Source organism: Oryctolagus cuniculus, chromosome 4 (genome assembly GCF_964237555.1).
Source record: "Oryctolagus cuniculus chromosome 4, mOryCun1.1, whole genome shotgun sequence".
Classification (NCBI taxonomy): Eukaryota; Metazoa; Chordata; class Mammalia; order Lagomorpha; family Leporidae; genus Oryctolagus; species Oryctolagus cuniculus.
The window spans coordinates 34784942-34803715 of NC_091435.1; the positions used below are offsets into that span (position 1 = coordinate 34784942).

The window sequence follows — 18774 nt, forward strand, 5'->3', positions numbered from 1 at the left end:
AGCCAGACGCTGGGAACTTGGTCCAGGTTTCCATGTGGGTGGCAGGGATCCAACTACTTGAGCCATCATCTGCTGCCTCCCAGGGTACACAGAAGTAGGAAGCTGGAATTGGAAACAGCCAGGACTAGAACCCAAACACTATGATACAGAATGCAGGAATCCCTATTAATGTGTATTAGTAACTCAGACTACAAGTATTCAAGCAATAGAGTCAGGGTAGCAGCATTTGTTTCGGTGTTAAATCAGCCACACTGTAGTAGTAGCATTTGAGACTCACTGGTATCTTAAAACTAGTTTCTTAAGCAAATTAAAATGTGGTCAATTATTAAAACTCAGAGTTTCTTTCAGGAAGGCAACTCTTTTGTGAATTAGTTTTGCTTGCTTGAATGTGACAAACAAAGGTCAAATTTGGAATGATTTTCATCTTCATTATTCTGTTTCACCCTTTGTCCTGCTGAGTGGTTGGATATTACAGCAAATTTATTTATATTCTCTTTATTTTTTTTTTTATCTTTTATTTAATGAATATAAATTTCCAAAGTACGACTCATGGGTTACAATGGCTTCCCCCCCCCCCATACCGTCCCTCCCACCAACAACCCTCCCCTTTCCCACTCCCTCTCCCCTCCCATTCACATCAAGATTCATTTTCGATTATCTTAATATACAGAAGATCAGCTTAGTATACCTTAAGTAAGTATTTCAACAGTTTGCTCCCACACAGAAACATAAAGTGAAAAATAATAGATGATTTTTTTTAAATGATGATGAAATCAGATCAGACCTATTGTCATGTTTAATCCCAGTGAGAGTCAAGTTGGGAATTGAAAATTTCTTTCTTTTTTTTTTTTTTTTTTTTTTTTTTTTTACAGAAGATCAGTTTAGTGTACATTAAGTAAAGATTTCAGTCGTTTGCACCCCCATAGAAACACAAAGTGAAAAATACTGTTTGAGTACTCGTTATAGCATTAAGCCTCAGTGTACAGCACGTTAAGGACCGAGATCCTACATGAGGAGTAAGTGCACAGTGACTCCTGTTGTTGACTTTACCAATTGACACTCCTGTTTATGGCATCAGTAATCTCCCTATGCACCAGTTATGAGTTTCCAAGGCTATGGAAGCCCCTTGAGTTCTCCGACTCTTATCTTGTTTAGACACGGTCATAGTCAAAGTGGAGGTTCTCTCCTCCCTTCAGAGAAAGGCACCTCCCTCTTTGAAGACCTGTTCTTTCCACTGGGATCTCACTCACAGAGATCTTTTTGCCAGAGTGTCTTGGCTTTCCATGCCTGAAATACTCTCATGGGCTTTTCAGCCAGATCCGAGTGCCTTTAGGGCTGATTCTGAGGCCAGAGTGCTATTTAGGACATCCGCCATTCTATGAGTCTGCTGAGTATCTCACTTCCCATGTTGGATCACTCTCCCCTTTATTTATTCTATCGGTTGGTGTTAGCAGATACTAGACTTGTTTATGTGCTCCCTTTGACTCTTAGTCCTTTCATTATGATCAATTGTGAACTGAAATTGATCACTTGGAGTAGTGAGATGGCATTGGCACATGCCACCTTGATGGGATTGAATTGGAATCCCCTGGTATGTTTCCAACTCTACCAATTGGGGCAAGTCAGCCCGAGCATGTCCCAAATTATACATCTCTTCCCTCTCTTATTCCCACTCTTATGTTTAACAGGGATCACATTTCGGTTAATTTTCAACACTTAAGAATAACTGTGTGATAATTACAGAATTAAACCAGTCATATTAAGTAGAACAGACAAAAAAAAATACTATGAGGGATAATGTATTAAGTTGTCCATTAGCAGTCAGAGCTATGCTGATCAAGTCACCATTTCTCATAGTGTCCATTTCACTTCAGGAGGTTTCCTTTTTGGTGTTGAGTCAGTTGTCACCGATCAGGGAGAACATATGGTATTTGTCCCTTTGGGACTGGCTTACTTCACTCAGCATGATGTGTTCCAGATTCCTCCATTTTGTTGCAAATGACTGGATTTCGTTGTTTCTTACTGCGGTATAGTACTCTAAAGAATACATATCCCATAATTTCTTTATCCAGTCTACCGTTGATGGGCATTTAGGTTGGTTCCAGGTCTTGGCTATTGTGAATTGTGCTGCAATAAACATTAGGGTGCAGACCGCTTTTTTGTTTATCAATTTAAACTCCTTTGGGTAAATTCCAAGGAGTGGGATGGCTGGGTCGAATGGTAGGGTTATATTCAGGTTTCTGAGGAATCTCCAGACTGATTTCCATAGTGGCTTGACCAGTTTGCATTCCCACCAACAGTGGGTTAGTGTCCCTTTTTCCCCACATCCTCGCCAGCATCTGTTGTTGGTAGATTTCTGTATGTGAGCCATTCTAACCGGGGTGAGGTGAAACCTCATTGTGGTTTTGATTTGCATTTCCCTGATTGCTAGTGACCTTGAACATTTTTTCATGTGCCTGTTGGCCATTTGGATTTCCTCTTTTGAAAAATGTCTATTGAAGTCCTTGGCCCATCTCTTAAGTGGGTTGTTGGTTTTGTTTTTGTGGAGTTTCTTGATCTCTTTGTAGATTCTGGTTATTAACCCTTTATCTGTTGCATAGTTTGCAAATATTTTTTCCCATTCTGTCGGTTGTCTCTTCACTCTCCTGACTGTTTCTTTTGCAGTACAGAAACTTCTCAATTTGATGCAATCCCAATAGTTGATTTTGGCTTTGACTGTCTGTGCCTCCCGGGTCTTTTCCAGAAATTCTTTGCCTGTGCCAATATCTTGAAGGGTTTCTCCAATGTTCTCTAATAACTTAATGGTGTCAGGACGAAGATTTAGGTCTTTAATCCACGTTGAGTGGATTTTTGTGTAAGGTGTAAGGTAGGGGTCTTGCTTCATGCTTCTGCATGTGGAAATCCAGTTTTCCCAGCACCATTTATTGAATAGACTGTCCTTGCTCCAGGAATTAGTTTTAGATCCTTGATCAAATATAAGTTGGCTGTAGACGTTTGGGTTGATTTCTGGTGTTTCAATTCTGTTCCATTGGTCTATCCATCTGTTTCTGTACCAGTACCATGCTGTTTTGATTACAACTGCCCTGTAGTATGTCCTGAAGTCTGGTATTGTGATGCCTCCGGCTTTGTTTTTGTTGTACAAGATTGCTTTAGCTATTCGAGGTCTCTTGTGCCTCCATATGAATTTCAGCATCATTTTTTCTAGATCTGCGAAGAATGTCTTTGGTATCTTGATTGGGATTGCATTGAATCTATAAATTGCTTTTGGGAGAATGGACATTTTGATGATGTTGATTCTTCCAATCCATGAGCATGGAAGATTTTTCCATTTTTTGGTATCCTCTTCTATTTCTTTCTTTAAGGTTTTGTAATTTTCATCGTAGAGATCTTTAACGTCCTTGGTTAAGTTTATTCCAAGGTATTTGATTGTTTTTGTAGCTATTGTGAATGGGATTGACCTTAGCAGCTCTTTCTCAGTCATGGCATTGCTTGTGTATACAAAGGCTGTTGATTTTTGTGCATTGATTTTATATCCTGCCACTTTGCCAAACTCCTCTATGAGTTCCAATAGTCTCTTAGTAGAGTTCTTTGGATCCTCTAAGTACAGAATCATATCGTCTGCAAAGAGGGATAGTTTGACTTCTTCCTTCTTGATTTGTATTCCTTTGATTTCTTTTTCTTGTCTGATGGCTCTGGCTAAAACTTCCAGAACTATGTTAAATAGCAGTGGTGAGAGTGGGCATCCCTGCCTGGTGCCAGATTTCAGTGGAAATGCTTCCAACTTTTCCCCATTCAATAGGATGCTGGCTGTGGGTTTTTTATAAATTGCTTTGATTATATTGAGGAATGTTCCTTCTATACCCAATTTGCTTAGAGTTTTCATCATGAAAGGGTGTTGAATTTTATCAAATGCTTTCTCTGCATCAATTGAGATAACCATATGGTTTTTCTTCTGCAGTCTGTTAATGTGGTGAATCACATTGATTGATTTGCGAATGTTGAACCATCCCTGCATACCAGGGATGAATCCCACTTGGTCTGGGTGGATGATTTTCCTGATGTGTTGTTGTATTCTATTGGCCAGAATTTTATTGAGGATTTTTGCGTCTATGTTCATCAGGGATATTGGTCTGTAATTTTCTTTCAGTGCTGCATCTTTCTCTGGCTTAGGGATTAAGGTGATGCTGGCTTCATAGAAAGAATTTGGGAGGATTCCCTCTTTTTCGATTGTTCTGAATAGTTTGAGAAGAAATGGGATTAGTTCTTCTTTAAATGTCTGGTAGAATTCAGCGGTGAATCCATCTGGTCCTGGGCTTTTCTTTGTTGGGAGGGCCTTTATTACTGTTTCAATTTCTGTTTCAGTTATGGGTCTATTTAGGTTTTCGATGTCTTCATGGTTCAATTTAGGTAGGTTGCATGTGTCCAGGAATCTATCCATTTCTGATAGGTTTTCCTGTTTGCTGGCGTACAGGTCCTTGTAGTAATTTCTGATGATTCTTTTTATTTCTGTGGTGTCTGTTGTTACGTTTCCTTTTTCATCTCTGATTTTATTGATTTGGGTCTTTTCTCTTCTTTTTTTAGTTAGTTGGGCCAATGGGGTGTCAATTTTGTTTATTTTTTCAAAAAACCAGCTTCTCGCTTGGCTGATTTTTTGTAATGTTTTTTTGGATTCAATCCTATTAATTTCTTCTCTGGTTTTAATTATTTCTCTTCTCCTACTAGATTTGGGTTTGGTTTGCTGCAGTTTTTCTAGGTCCTTGAGGTGCGCTGAAAGCTCATTTATTTGGTACCTTTCCAATTTCTTGGTATAGGCACCTATTGCTATAAATTTGCCTCTCAATACTGCTTTTGCTGTATCCCATAAGTTTTGATATGTTGTGTTGTTGTCTTCATTTACTTCCAGAAAGTTTTTGATTTCTCTTTTGATTTCTTGAATGACCCAGTGTTCATTCAGGAGCATGTTGTTCAGTCTCCATGTGTTTGCATACTTTCTGGGGTTTCCTGAGTTGCTAATTTCCAGCTTCATCCCGCTGTGGTCTGAGAAGCTGCATGGTATGATTCTAATTCTTTTAAATTTGCTGAGACTTGCTTTATGGCCTAGTATGTGGTCAATCCTAGAGAAGGTTCCATGCGCTGCTGAGAAGAATGTGAAGTCTGTAGATGTAGGGTTGAAAGTTCTGTATATATCTGTTAGATCCATTTGGGCTATAGTGTCATTTAAATCTGCTGTTTCCTTGTTGATCTTCTGTCCGGATGATCTGTCTATTTCTGAGAGTGGAGTATTGAAGTCCCCCAGTACTATTGTATTGGAATCTAAATCTCCCTTTAAGTCCCTTAACATATCTTTTAAATAGACCGGTGCCCTGTAATTAGGTGCATATACATTTATAATAGCTACATCTTCCTGTTGAATTGAACCCTTAATCATTATATAGTGTCCCTCTTTGTCTCTCTTAACAGTTTTTGTATTAAAGTTTATTTTGTCTGATATTAATATGGCTACACCTGCTTTTTTTTGGTTTCTGTTGGCATGGAATATCTTTTTCCAACCTTTCACTTTCAGTCTGCATGCCTCTTTGTTAGAGAGATGTGTTTCTTGTAGGCAACAAATAGTTGGGTTGTGTTCTGTGAGCCAGTCAGCTAAACGGTGTCTTTTAACTGAAGAATTCAGACCATTAATGTTCAATGTGACTATTGATACGTAGTGACTTTGCCCTGCCATTTTCCTGGAAATATTTTCTAGTATATGCTTTGAGCTTCCCATGCTCTTTTACTGGTAGGTGTTCTTCCCTTCCCTTCTTTCATATTGATGGCCGTGTTTCTGTGTTTCTGAGTGTAGCACATCTTTAAGTATCTTTTGCAGGGCCGGACGAGTGGCCACAAAGTCTTTCAATTTCTGTTTGCTATGAAAGGTCTTTATTTCACCTTCATTCACAAATGAGAGCTTGGCAGGATATAATATTCTGGGCTGGCAATTTTTCTCTCTTCGCACCTGTGCTATGTCTCGCCATTCCCTCCTAGCTTGTAGGGTTTCTGATGAGAAGTCAGCTGTGAGTCTGATTGGAGATCCTCTGAGAGTAATCTGACGTTTCTCTCTTGCACATTTTAGGATCTTTTCTTTATGTTTCACTGTGGTAAGTTTAATTACCACGTGTCGTGGTGAGGATCTCTTTTGGTCATGTTTATTGGGGGTTCTATGAGCTTCCTGTACTAGGATATCTCTGTCCTTCTCCAAACCTGGAAAGTTCTCTGCTAGTATCTCACTAAAAAGGCCTTCCAATCCTTTCTCTCTCTCCATGCCTTCAGGAACTCCTAGAACTCGAATGTTGGTTTTTTTGATAGTATCCTGTAGATTCCCAACAATATTTTTTAGGTTTCTAATTTCCTGTTCTTTTCTTTGGTTTGACTGTATGTTTTCCTGTGCTCTATCTTCTAAGTCCGATATTCTCTCTTCTGCTTCACCCATTCTGTTTTTAAGGCTTTCTAATGTGTTTGTCATTTGATCTATTGAGCTCTTCATTTCATTTTGATTTCTCTTCACTATAACACTTTCCTGTTCTACTAGTTTCTGAGTTTCATTTTGACTCTTCCTTAAAATTTCGTTTTCACGAGAGAGATTTTCAATCTTGTCCATTAAGGATTTCTGTAGTTCAAGGATTTGCTTTTGAAAACTTCTAAATGTTCTTATCATAAATTTTTTGAAATCCGTATCTTGCATTTCTTCTATCTCATCATCTTCATACTCTTGGCTTGGGGTGTTTTGCTTATTTGGAGGCATCATAGTGTCATCGTTGATCTTGCTCCCTCTATTTCTGTGTTTGTTACTCGGCATAGTTAATTCTTCTTGAGTCACTGTGCGTTTTTTTTTTTTTCTTTTCTTTTTTTTTTTTTTTTATTTATACTGTGTCCGTGTTAAGTGGACTGCCTGCTGTTGGAGGAGCCTTGGAGGCTTGAGATGGGTGCGGCCTGAGAGCTCTGCCTGGTTCTTCCAGGTTAAGGGTGTGCAAAGGTGACACCCTCAGGTTATGCGTGGTAAATCTCTCTCTTTTTATTTATTTATTTATTTTATTTATTCAGGGGGTAAGTAACACCGCAGGGCAAGGCTGTGCAGAATTGATGGTATTTAGCTTCCAGTCTTTGGCTCCTCTGGACTCCCACTGGGTTGCCTAGGCTACTGAATTGTAGTGACTCAGTTGCTTAGCTCTCCCCCATTGATATGTAATTCCAGAGCGAAGGCCTGCTCTTTGTCTCTTGGGAATTCTAGCCTTCCAGCCTTGTAACCTTTGCAAGGTTAGGGGGAAGAGAAACCCCGAAGCTTTTTTTTTTCCTTCTTTCAGGTAGTGAGTTTGCTGCACTTTCCGGCCCCCCTCTAGATTCTGACCCCCGTTTCCCCACCAATGTCTCGGGTTATTGAGCTCACCTCCCCTTCCAGCGCCGATGTGTGGAGCGTCCCAAGTCTCCCCGCTGTTGTCTGTGTGGCATGCACTCCCCTTGGAGCACTGGGGCTTCTGCCTTATATTCTCTTTAATATCCACAAGCAGTCCGAACTGTTTTCATACATATATTCTTGCTCGCTCACTCACTCTTTCTCCCTTGCTCGCACATTTTCCTGGAAAGGTACCATTTTGCTAAAATGTAAATGAATGCATCTTCTCTCCTTGTTTTTTGTGGGACAAATGAAAATATTTTTGAATAGTGTCCCTTGCTCTGTTTCTTTTCTTATTCCTTATGTTTCTACTTTAAAAAAAAGAGTTTCTGGAATCTCTCTGTTTAGAGGAATGAAAACTGTATTGTCTTTTTCTTATTTTTTTAAAAAATATACATTTGGGTATACAGTGAAATATTTTCATGACTTCTCTCATAATTAATGCCACGTTATAGTTTGTGCTAGGAAGGAATGATGTGTCTTAAGTATTTTATCACAGCTCTTCAATTTGTGGCTTTTTACAACCATAGTAAATTGGCTGTAAATCAGGAAGGAACCTTAATACACTAATAAAATGCATCACAAAGGTGTCTGAAGGAGTCTTGTTCTCTAGAGGAAATTTTTAAATAGACTCAGAATTTGGAATTTTAAGGCCCAGAGTATAAGGCAAACACAAGATTTGCTGTGGATTTTGTAACTCCCTGCCCCCTTCACACATCTGTGTTGCCAAAACAGTGGCTATTAACTGCATATGCCATTTGATATTGAAATTATTAGAAAGCAATCCTTTTCCTCATTTGGACTAGCCATGTTTTAACTGCCTAAGAGCCTTGCCTGGCTGTTGGCTACTTTATCAGACAACGCAGATACAGAGCATTTTCCCCATCATGGGCGTTCTGTTGAACAGCTCCATCCAATAGAATTGAATATATAAATATCTAGGAAAGTCAGAATTATTACAGTAATATTCCTTAAAATTTTAAGTATGGGGGCAGTGCTGGGATGTAGTGGGTAACGCCACCACTTTGCAACACTGGCATTCCTTGTGAGCACCTTTCAGCTGTCCCACTTCTAATCCAGCTCCCTGCTAAGGGTCTGGGAAAGCAGCAGCAGATGATCAAAATGCTTGGGGCCCCTGCTGCCCACATAGGAGACTCAGAAAACGCTCCTGTCTCTTGACTTTGGCCTAACCCAGCCCTAGTCATTGTGGCCATTTGGGCAGTGAACTAGTGAATGGAAGATCTCGCTCTCTTTCCCTCCCCATAGCTCTGACTTTCAAATAAATAAATAAATCTTTAAAAGGTAGAATGTGGCTGGCGCCATGGTTCACTTGGCTAATCCTCTGCCTGCGGTGCCGGCACTCCGGGTTCTAGTCTCCGTTGGGGCGTTGGATTCTGCAAGTCCTTGGGCCCTGCACCCGCATGGGAGACCAGGAGAAAGACCTGGCTCCTGGCTTTGGATCAGCGCAGCACGCTGGCCATAGCAACCATTTGTGGTGTGAACCAACAGAAGGAAGACCTTTGTCTCTCTCTGTCTAACTCTGCCTGTCAAAAAATAAAAATTAAAAAAATAAAATAAAAAGTAGAATGTAGTGTGGACATTGTGGTTAAGCTGCTGCTTGGGATGTCAGCATTCCATATCTGATTGCTAATTCAAGTTCTGGCTCCTCAGCTTCTCATCTAGGCTTCTGCTTCAGCATGCTGTGGCCAGTGGATGATGGCCAAGTGCTTGAGCCCCTACCACCCAAGTGGGAGACCCAGACAGAGTTCCTAGCTCCTGGCTTTATCCTGGCTCAGTCCTAGCTGTTGTGGGAATTTGGGGAGTAAACCAATTGATGGAGGATCTTTGTCTTTCTCTTTCTGTGACTCTTTCAAATAAATAAACCTTTTTAAGAAAGAAATTCATTTCCTTTTGACCTAAGCCATTCACTTATAATTTGCTTTTTTTTTTTTTTTTTTAGTATTTCAGCAGTGTCATACTGCATATTGGCTTAGCCACTTTATATCCACTTAAGCTTCTTTTTATTAAAACACTTGGCATCCTACATGGCAGCTAAGTTAACGTGAGGGTGAAGGGGATGTGTTCCTCCACTGTATGGAAGAACAAGACCCTACTCCTATACTTGGTAACATTCATTTCCCTTCAGAAGAGAAGAAAAGAGGCTTGTAAATTGTGATTTTACCTATAAGTGGATAATAAGTAAAAGATTGGTGTACAGAAGAGAGGAAGGAGACTACCAAAATAGCAATCTTGGGACTAGTTCACTTTTAGGGGACTTGGTTGTTGGGATGAGAGTTGTAAGACTCGGTTCCAGTCTCTGAGCTGCTTCGTCACACCAGCCATATATCTTTGAGTGCATTGCAGGTTCCTGTTTTCACACAGCCTGTAGTTAATTTACATATTCGTTCATCACCTTCTGAAAACTCTGTAGCTATTGTATTAGAAATTCCATTGAGGTACTTTGGAATTTTTTTCTTTTTAATTCATTTATTTATTTATTTATTTGAGAAGCAGAGTTGCAGACAGAGAGAGATAAAAAGAAAGGTCTTCCATCCACTGGTTCACTCCTCAAATGGCCACGACGGCCAAAGCTGGGCCAATCCAAAGCCAGGAGCCTGGAGCTTCTTCTAGGTCTCCCACACAGGTGCAGGGGCCCAAGCACTTGGACTGTTTTCTACTGCTTTCCCAGGCCATCAGCAGGGAGCTGGATCACAAGAAGAGCAGCCAGAATGCAAACTGGCATCCGTATGGGATGGGCAGCACCACAGGCGGAAACATCACCTACTACTCCACGGCACTAGCCTGGAGTTTTTCTTGACCTGTGGTATCTATAATAAAAATGTAATATGAAACAAGTGAATCTAGTAATTAAAAAAAATTATTCCCCTATGTATTTAACAGACAGGGATACCAAGAAAGAGATAGAGAGCTCCCATTTACTGGTTCACTTCTGAAATACCCACAAAGGCTAAGGCTGGGCCTGGCCCAAACCCAGGGGCTAGGAACTCAACCCAGGTTTCCCATGTAGGTGACAGGGACTCAACTACTAGAGCTATCACCTGCTGCCTCCTGGGGTCTGCACCAGCAGGAAGCTGGAGTTGGGATTCGAGCTGACCATAAAACCCAGGCACTGAGATGTGGCATGCAGATGTCCTGGCCAGCATCTTAACCTTTAGGTCAAACAGCTGTCTCTGAATTAAGAAAGAGAGAAAGGAAGTTCCATGTTTAAAAGTCAGCACTTTTTCAATAACATGTGCACATAAATATTACTTACATTTTAGAAACAGAGTGATCTTAGCTATGTGTGATTCCTGAAACCACTACATTGAACACACAGTGCCCAAAGTAGTTCTTAGTGGGCTTTCTGCCTCACCCTGTCCGCAGTATCTCCACAATTCAAGACATCCTTCAGCTTCTATCTCTTATTCAAACCATTTTCAGATAAGTGAACACAATTTTTTCCTCTTCTCTGGCTTTCTGTATGTGTGCCAGCCCCTTTGGATTCCAAGTGTGAGCTCTGAGGCCCGGACTTTCAAAGCTGTTATATCTCTCCAAAAGTCATTGATCTCACTCCCAGATTGTTCTCACTATTGAACACCAATAGTATTCTACACTTTTAGAGGAGAAGTTTTCCTATTGTTTATTTTTAGTGCCAGGTATTGTACTAAAAGTCAAGAAAGGAAGAATTATGACAAACCAGTGTCTTAGCAAATCGCTTATAACCGGCCGAATTTATCCAAGTTTAAGTTTCCAGTAGAATTCCCTGAATTTGCATGACAATATGATTTATAAATGTCAAAACAAAAATCACTCTGTTTGTGAAGTGGCAAGTCCATGTCCCTTTTGGTGTTTTTGGATCCTCTCTGAGTTCTAAAACCTATTGTCCACATCCTTTCTAATCCCTTAAGATTGAAATCTTTCAAAATCTTAATTTTAGCAAGGCCATGCGCAACAGATTTCCATCTGTGGAGGAAATTGCAGTCTGAAAGAAGAACTGTCAAAGCAGCAGTGTGTAGAAGGAGCTTTCATGCAAAATTGAAGGTCTGCATATTGGTTTAGAACTGTGTGCATCTGTTCTTCGACTTCATAAATCATGTTTAAACTGTTAGTGGCCAAGGTCATGAAGTTACTGGGGCTTATAGAAATGAGGTATCACCGCTGTGGTCTCACATGTATCTCTAATGGACTCTGTTTTTGAATTGCTAAAACTCAACCAGTTTGACTGTGTCAGAGAGCTTTAATGTTCTTCGTTGTGCAAACTTTGTTTCTGTCACCAGTGACAAATCCTAATAGGGATTAATTTAGATATGGCTGACAGAATAAGCTGCAGCAGTAACCCTCTGTTCTGTCGTGGATTCAAACTAGCTCTTCCCTCTGCTTCTCTCGCTGCAGGCGAAAACTTTGCTAAATCTCCACTGGACCAAGCGATACCTCTCTCTTTCTGGTTCTTTCTTGTTCTTATTTAACTTAACCCCTTTCTTTCTTGCGTGGCCCAATTTAAAATTATATATTGTGGAGGTATTTGAAATTGCAGTAATAAATATGTGTTCTACACATTTTTAATCACTTGCCAGTCCGCATTAGCCTTTTAATTATTAATAAAGTGAAATCCATTGATTTCCTCTGGTTGTTCGAACATGAGTCTGACCTAATCCTGCCTCAGGCTTGAGGGGTTCTGAGATGAACAGCAAATCCTTGAGCTAAACATTAATTTTGTGGGATTTAAACATAGTACTATTTTTTATTCCTAAAGGAGGCTACTGCTTTGTCTTTTTCCATCTGAATTTGCAGAAGTATTATGAACTTTGGTCTGTTCATATTATCCATACAGAGCAAATCTTGGACAAAACAAGTTTGAGATGCCACTAAAATATAGCCTTTCTTATTATTTTGTGCTGATATTAGAAATTTTACCATGGATGCTCATAGGAAAGTAGGTCCAGGAGACTTTAATACCATCTTCAATTTAAATTGAAGCACCATTTAGTAGAGCAGTTTTGTCTTTCCTGTGTTAGAAGGAGCCTTTTTCATTTACATAGTTATATTTCAAACCATGTTCAATAACACATTTGTATTTCTTGTAAATTTTCTTAGTGAAATTTTATTTTTGATTTTCCTCTGTTCATTGATGAAACATCAGTTAACCTATCTTCATTTCATCTACCTATAGAAATTGAACAATGTATCAGTTTTCTCATTTTCCTCTTACTTGTAAAGGTATGTTGAGCAGGATTACAAGTTTGCTTCTGATTTGAAATTTATAATTGACTTGTGAAAACATGGTTTAGAACTTGAGAAGTTGGTGAATAGCTAGATCTGAAACTTCCACAAGAAGGCCCTAAATGTGAGCACTCTATCTTGTTCTCCATGCTTAAGTTGTTTTTTTCTCAAAGGAGAAACACTGCCTGTGGCTACAGTAGCACACAGTGACCAGCGTGTGGTAAGTTAATTATAGATATATGAGTGAATTAACTGTTATATTTGACAGTAAACTCAAACCATGATGTTTAATGTGGCAATGCCTTTGCCAGGACAACCTCACATACTTCAGAATATTCATATTTGGAGAAATTTATTATAGTTCTTATATTCTGTATAGACTGATCTAAATGTCATATGTTATCCAGTTGTCACTATTTTGATTGATTTCATTATTATTATTCCAACAGATTTGGGGTTCCTGTTTTACTGTGACAAGCTTAGAGAAACACACACACACATATTTGAGGTGTATGAGGATACTTCATAAAGTTCATGGAAAATAGATTTAAAAGGCAAGTTTGTTTTTTTGCTACAAAAAAATTGGAATCCATGTAAATGAGGGATCTTTCAAGAGTTTATGAAAATGTACATTATGAAAAAACCAATGCATGGATTTCAGAATGTCTTTAATCTAAAATAACCTTATTTTCAAATCCCATTTCTGTGAACTTTTTCATGAATTCTCCTATGTGTGTATGTGTATCTGCTAATCTAATAAAATCTAAATCAGAATTTATTAAATTTAGAGTTAATTTAAATATTTACAATTGGAAACGCAGAGAGGGAAGCTTGCAAGTGTTTATTTCACCAGTTGCAAGAATACGTTGATTTGCATGCGTGTTCTTTCCCTGTGTAGCGAATCCTCATAACTGCCTCTAATCCCAAATCTCAGGGAATTTGTTTCCAATACCATAATAGTCTTTCAAAAGCAACCGTGATTATAGTAACTTCAAAGCAGCATGCGTCTGGACTTTAAGATGGGCCAATGGAAGCTAGCATCCGTCTTCCATAAAAAAGCAATCGTGCTTCTCCCTGTTGCCACTTAGAAGAGCTTCCTTGGGGACCTTGTTAGATGCTTTCATGTGAGGACCATTTGACCCACTTCTGATTAGTGTGCAGGTTTTCATGGCAGTAGCTTCTAGGGGGAGATGCCTTCGGCTGGTCGCCCCCTATTCTTGAAGTGAAAGAGAATTCTCAGTGGAATATATTAGGGATAATAAAGGGAAGAAGAAACACCAGTTAAAAGTCGGGTGAAGTATTGAACTACTATTAAAAAAATCCAACAAACACATATTTCTATACTAATTGTTAAGGTAACAAAGCTACTATCACAGTTTCGTATTTTGTGTTCAGAAGAATTTTACTTCTCCATTTATTTTTCTTGCAATATTTCAGAAATGAATGTTTCGGTGATGCCAACAGTAAACGACTTTGTAACTTACTGCACCTGAATATTCATTTGTACATTTAGAATAACATTAGACAATTTTTAAATGTAATAATGAAGAATGTCTGAATTATTAATTTTTCTAACAATTGTCATTCTAGTTTTTTATAGTATTATATATATATTAAATATCTCCACTCATCGAATTATTTCTTTCTTGTGGCCTACACATCAGTAGTAGTGTTGATATCAAGATATCAACAAACTTCCTCCCAAATTACATTATCTTTTAAATTCAGTGCCAGTTATCAGGAATAATTGTAGACCTCCAGGTAAATAGGCCAATAATTCTCCATTTCTCCTAACAAGGTGCTTAAGTTACCTTTAGCAAACTATGGAGAAAATGATTTACTTAACGATTAGTCTTGCGTTTTTAATTATGCACATATATGGAAAGTTTATCCATAATCCCATATTTGCTCTCTTCTAAACACCTCTCTCCATGTCGGATTGCCACAATCTAATTTTTCATTAAAACAGATTAATTGTAATGCAATTCGATACATATGACAGTAGATACCACACATTGTGTTCAGGTCTCTTCGTTTTTAATTTCTCTGGCTTTATCCCTTTAAAAACCACAGCTGTTGCTAGGATAACAAAAATGATGTTGAGCAACTGCTTACTTTTCCACTTTCCCGGAGGGTTGGGGGAACAGCAGGTAGCATAGCCTCAACCCCAAACCAGATGTTACTTTATTAAAAATTGAACATTTTGGAGGGAGTAGAAGGAGATTTATGCTTTAGTTAGCAGTGAAATTAGAAGGGGTAAGAATATTAGAGGGTCCAATTCAGCTTTTGAATTCAAGCTTTGCTTATGTTTTGTTGTTAGTATTTTTAAAAAATCACATCTTGGATATTTGGAAAAATAAAACACCCAAAGTCCAACCTCATGCTCAATAATTGCTATCATAATTAGTCAATTCAAAAAGTTCTTCTAGAGTCTTCATATAAAATGGCACTTGGATAAGTTCTGTGAAAGACTGAAATGTGTTAGACCATGATAAAGTATAACTCCTCTCTTACGAGAGTATAACTGATACATGACATTTTACCAAATTATCCAATTGTTATTGGAACTTTTAAAGGAATTTAATATGTGATAAATAATATATTGATTCTGTGTTTATTTTTGTATAATTTGTTGGATTATATTTTACATAGATTGTTTTATATGTTTTTTAAATGTAAAACATGTTTCTATGGCATAGACAAGCCATAGCCTTGCAAGTATCATAATATTGTTAGTATTCAGAACTTTTTTTTTTTAATTTACTTTGGAAACACACTGAAAACTTCAACTTCTGGGAATTCATTCTATAATAACTTAATCTTTCAGTATCCATATACTCAATAAAATTGCATGTTCTGAAATCCAGCAATGAGGTTTGAAAGTTACTTCTGAGACACCTTGAAAGCATACATTTCAGCCATTCTCACTTGTATGCATTCATCTCCAATTAAAGTTCTGAAGACTTTTATGTTATTTGCTACCCAAACTTACTTTTTGAATATCTATTTATATTCCCTGCTGCTACCTTAAGATGACAGCATCTTTCAAGCAAAAATTTCATGATCTATAGGAAATTTGTCGAAAAATAACTCAAATTCCAAAGTTGGGCAGTCTATTATACAGTGTAAGTAAAGTTCTTCATTGTTATATTTCTGAATTATTTCATTTTTTAAATAATTGAATTACTAAGAGCCTCCTAATCAGCTTCTAATCATAATGTAATGACCAGAGAGTGAGTACATGAAACATTCTGATCATCAAAATAATTATAGCCTGAACTTGAATTACTGTTGTGTCTCTATGGACGCTTGAGACTAATTGAGGACAATTATGTGGAATCATTGATTTTTAGTTTATTGTACTTAAACACTTGTTTCTCTTTGCAAGTGTTGATATCTATTTCAGTTTTTTTTTTTCCTTTTTGGTGTTGTTCCTAGGGTGCTAAATATCTTTGAGATACAACCATCCTATTAGACTCCACCTCGCTTAGATTGCTGTTGAATGTCTCAGCTATACATGTCTGTCAATCCAATGAGGATGGATAGTTTAAACCTTGCAATTAGTCCGTCAGCAAAAGTACATCAAGTCATTTGTCTTAATATTGTCAATTTCATTTTATATCATTAAATAAACAGAAGAAAGAAGTGCACTTATCTGGTCAACTTATCCCATGATAATGTGAACCTCTAAGTAGAAAGATTATTGGTTTTTTTCTTGGTGAAAGAAATGAGGATTTCATCCTTTGACATCTTAAGTAAAAGTAAATGTATGGAAAAAACAATGGCATGTGTCAATTAAATACAAGTATTTGCTAATCATCCCAGGTTACAAATATTTAAGCATATTTAGTGGTATCTCATATCTGGATTTCAGAAAAGATCTAACTGTTGGTAATATACATTTTATTTATAGTATCCAGTTTTTCAAAGCAAGTAACATAATTATAGAAGGAAATGAAGCTTCCTCTTAAAAAACAAAAAGATTTATTTTTTTATTTGAAAGGCAGAGAGGCAGAGAGGCAGAGAGATAGAGACATAGAGAGAGGCCTTTCATTCAATGGTTCACTCCCCAGATGGCTGCAATGGCCAGAGCTTGGCCTTTCCGAAGCCAGGAGCCAGGAGCTTCTTCCAGGTCTCCCGGGTGGGTGCAGGGGCCCAAGCTTTTGGGTCATGCACTGTTGCTTTCCCAGGCACATTAGCAGAGAGCTGGATCAGAAGTGGAACAGTGGTACTTAAACCAGCACCTATATGGGATTCCAGCACTGCAGGCAGAGGCTTTACCCACTAATGCAACAACACCAACCATGGAAATGAATTTCTTGAAAAAAATATTCTTTCCCTTATTCCTTATTCTTATTCCTACATAAGAGTAGGAATAAGAGAGGGAAGAGATATATAATTTGGGACATGCTCAAGCTGACTTGCCCCAAATGGTAGAGTTAGAAACATACCAGGGGACTCCAATTTAATCCCATCAAGGTGGCATGTACCAATGCCATCTCACTAGTCCAAGTGATCAATTTCAGTTCGCAATTGATCATAATGAAAGGACTAAGAGTCAAAGGGAGCACATAAGCAAGTCTAGTACCTGCTAACACTAACCGATAGAATAAATAAAGGGGAGAGTGATCCAACATGGGAAGTGAGATACTCAGCAGACTCATAGAATGGCAGATGCCCTAAATAGCACTCTGGCCTCAGAATCAGCCCTAAAGGCATTCAGATCTGGCTGAAAAGCCCATGAGAGTATTTCAGGCATGGAAAGCCAAGACACTCTGGCAAAAGATCTCTGTGAGTGAGATCTCAGTGGAAAGAACAGGTCTTCAAAGAAGGAGGTACCTTTCTCTGAAGGGAGGAGAGAACCTCCACTTTGACTATGACCGTGTCTAAACAAGATAAGAGTCGGAGAACTCAAGGGGCTTCCATAGCCTTGGAAACTCATGACTGGAGCATAGGGAGATTACTGATGCCATAGACAGGAGTGTCAATTGGTAAAGTCAACAACAGGAGTCACTGTGCACTTACTCCTCATGTAGGATCTCTGTCCTTAATGTGCTGTGCATTGAGATTTAATGCTATAACGAGTACTCAAATAATATATTTCACTTTGTGTTTCTATGGGGGTGCAAACTGTTGAAATCTTTACTTAATGCATACTAAACTGATCCTCTGTAAAAAAAAAAAAAAAAAAAAAAAAAGAAAAGAAAAGAAACTATCAACTCCCAACTTGACTCTCACTGGGATTAAACATGACAATAGGTCTGATCTGATTTCATCATCATTAAAAAAAATCATCTATTATTTTTCACTTTATGTTTCTGTGTGGGAGCAAACTGTTGAAATCCTTACTTAATGTATACTAAGCTGATCTTCTGTATATTAAGATAATCGAAAATGAATCTTGATGTGAATGGAAGGGGAGAGGGAGTGGGAAAGGGGAGGGTTGTGGGTGGGAGGGACGGTATGGGGGGGAAGCCATAGTAATCCATTATTCGTACTTTGGAAACGTATATTCATTAAATAAAAGTTAAAAAAAAAATTAAAAAAAAAAATATTCTTTCCCCTAAAGGGAATCCAAATATTTGTATTGGGGAACTGTGGGTTTATAAAAGTCTCAGATTGGTCAGGCCTGTTCATCTGTCATGCATGCTGTGAACAGATTGTGAGGATGCAAACCACCTACAAATCTACACAGTGGAAACTCTTTTTGTGAAAATGTATTTAGGACCAGCGCTGTGGCGCAGTACGTTCATCCTTTGCCTGCAGTGCTGGCATCACATATGGGCACCGCCAGTTCTAGTCCCAGCTGCTTCTCTTCCGATCCAGCTCTCTGCTATGGCCTGGGAAAGCAGTAGAAGATGGCCTAAGCAGTTGGGCCCCTGCACCCTCATGGGAAACCCAGAGGAAGCTCCTCGCTCCTGGCTTCAGATCGGCTAAGCTCAAGACATTGCAGCCATTTGAGGAGTGAACTAGCAGATGGAAGACCTTTCTCTCTGTCTCTCCCTCTCACTGTCTATAACTCTATCTCTCAAATAAGTAAATAAAAACTTTAAAAAAAAAGCCAGAAAATGCATTTAAACCTGATGGGCCAGAAAGTAATGATAAGAGGCGTTAGTTTCTACAGAACA

The 18774-nt window shown here is 38.5% G+C and overlaps 1 protein-coding gene across 29 annotated transcripts in view; it reads left to right on the forward strand.

Moving 5' to 3' along the window:
• The window catches only part of ROBO2 (roundabout guidance receptor 2), a 1427252-nt gene that overhangs the window by 1146805 nt on the left and 261673 nt on the right, over positions 1-18774 (forward strand). The gene's annotated exons all lie outside the window — the stretch shown is intronic.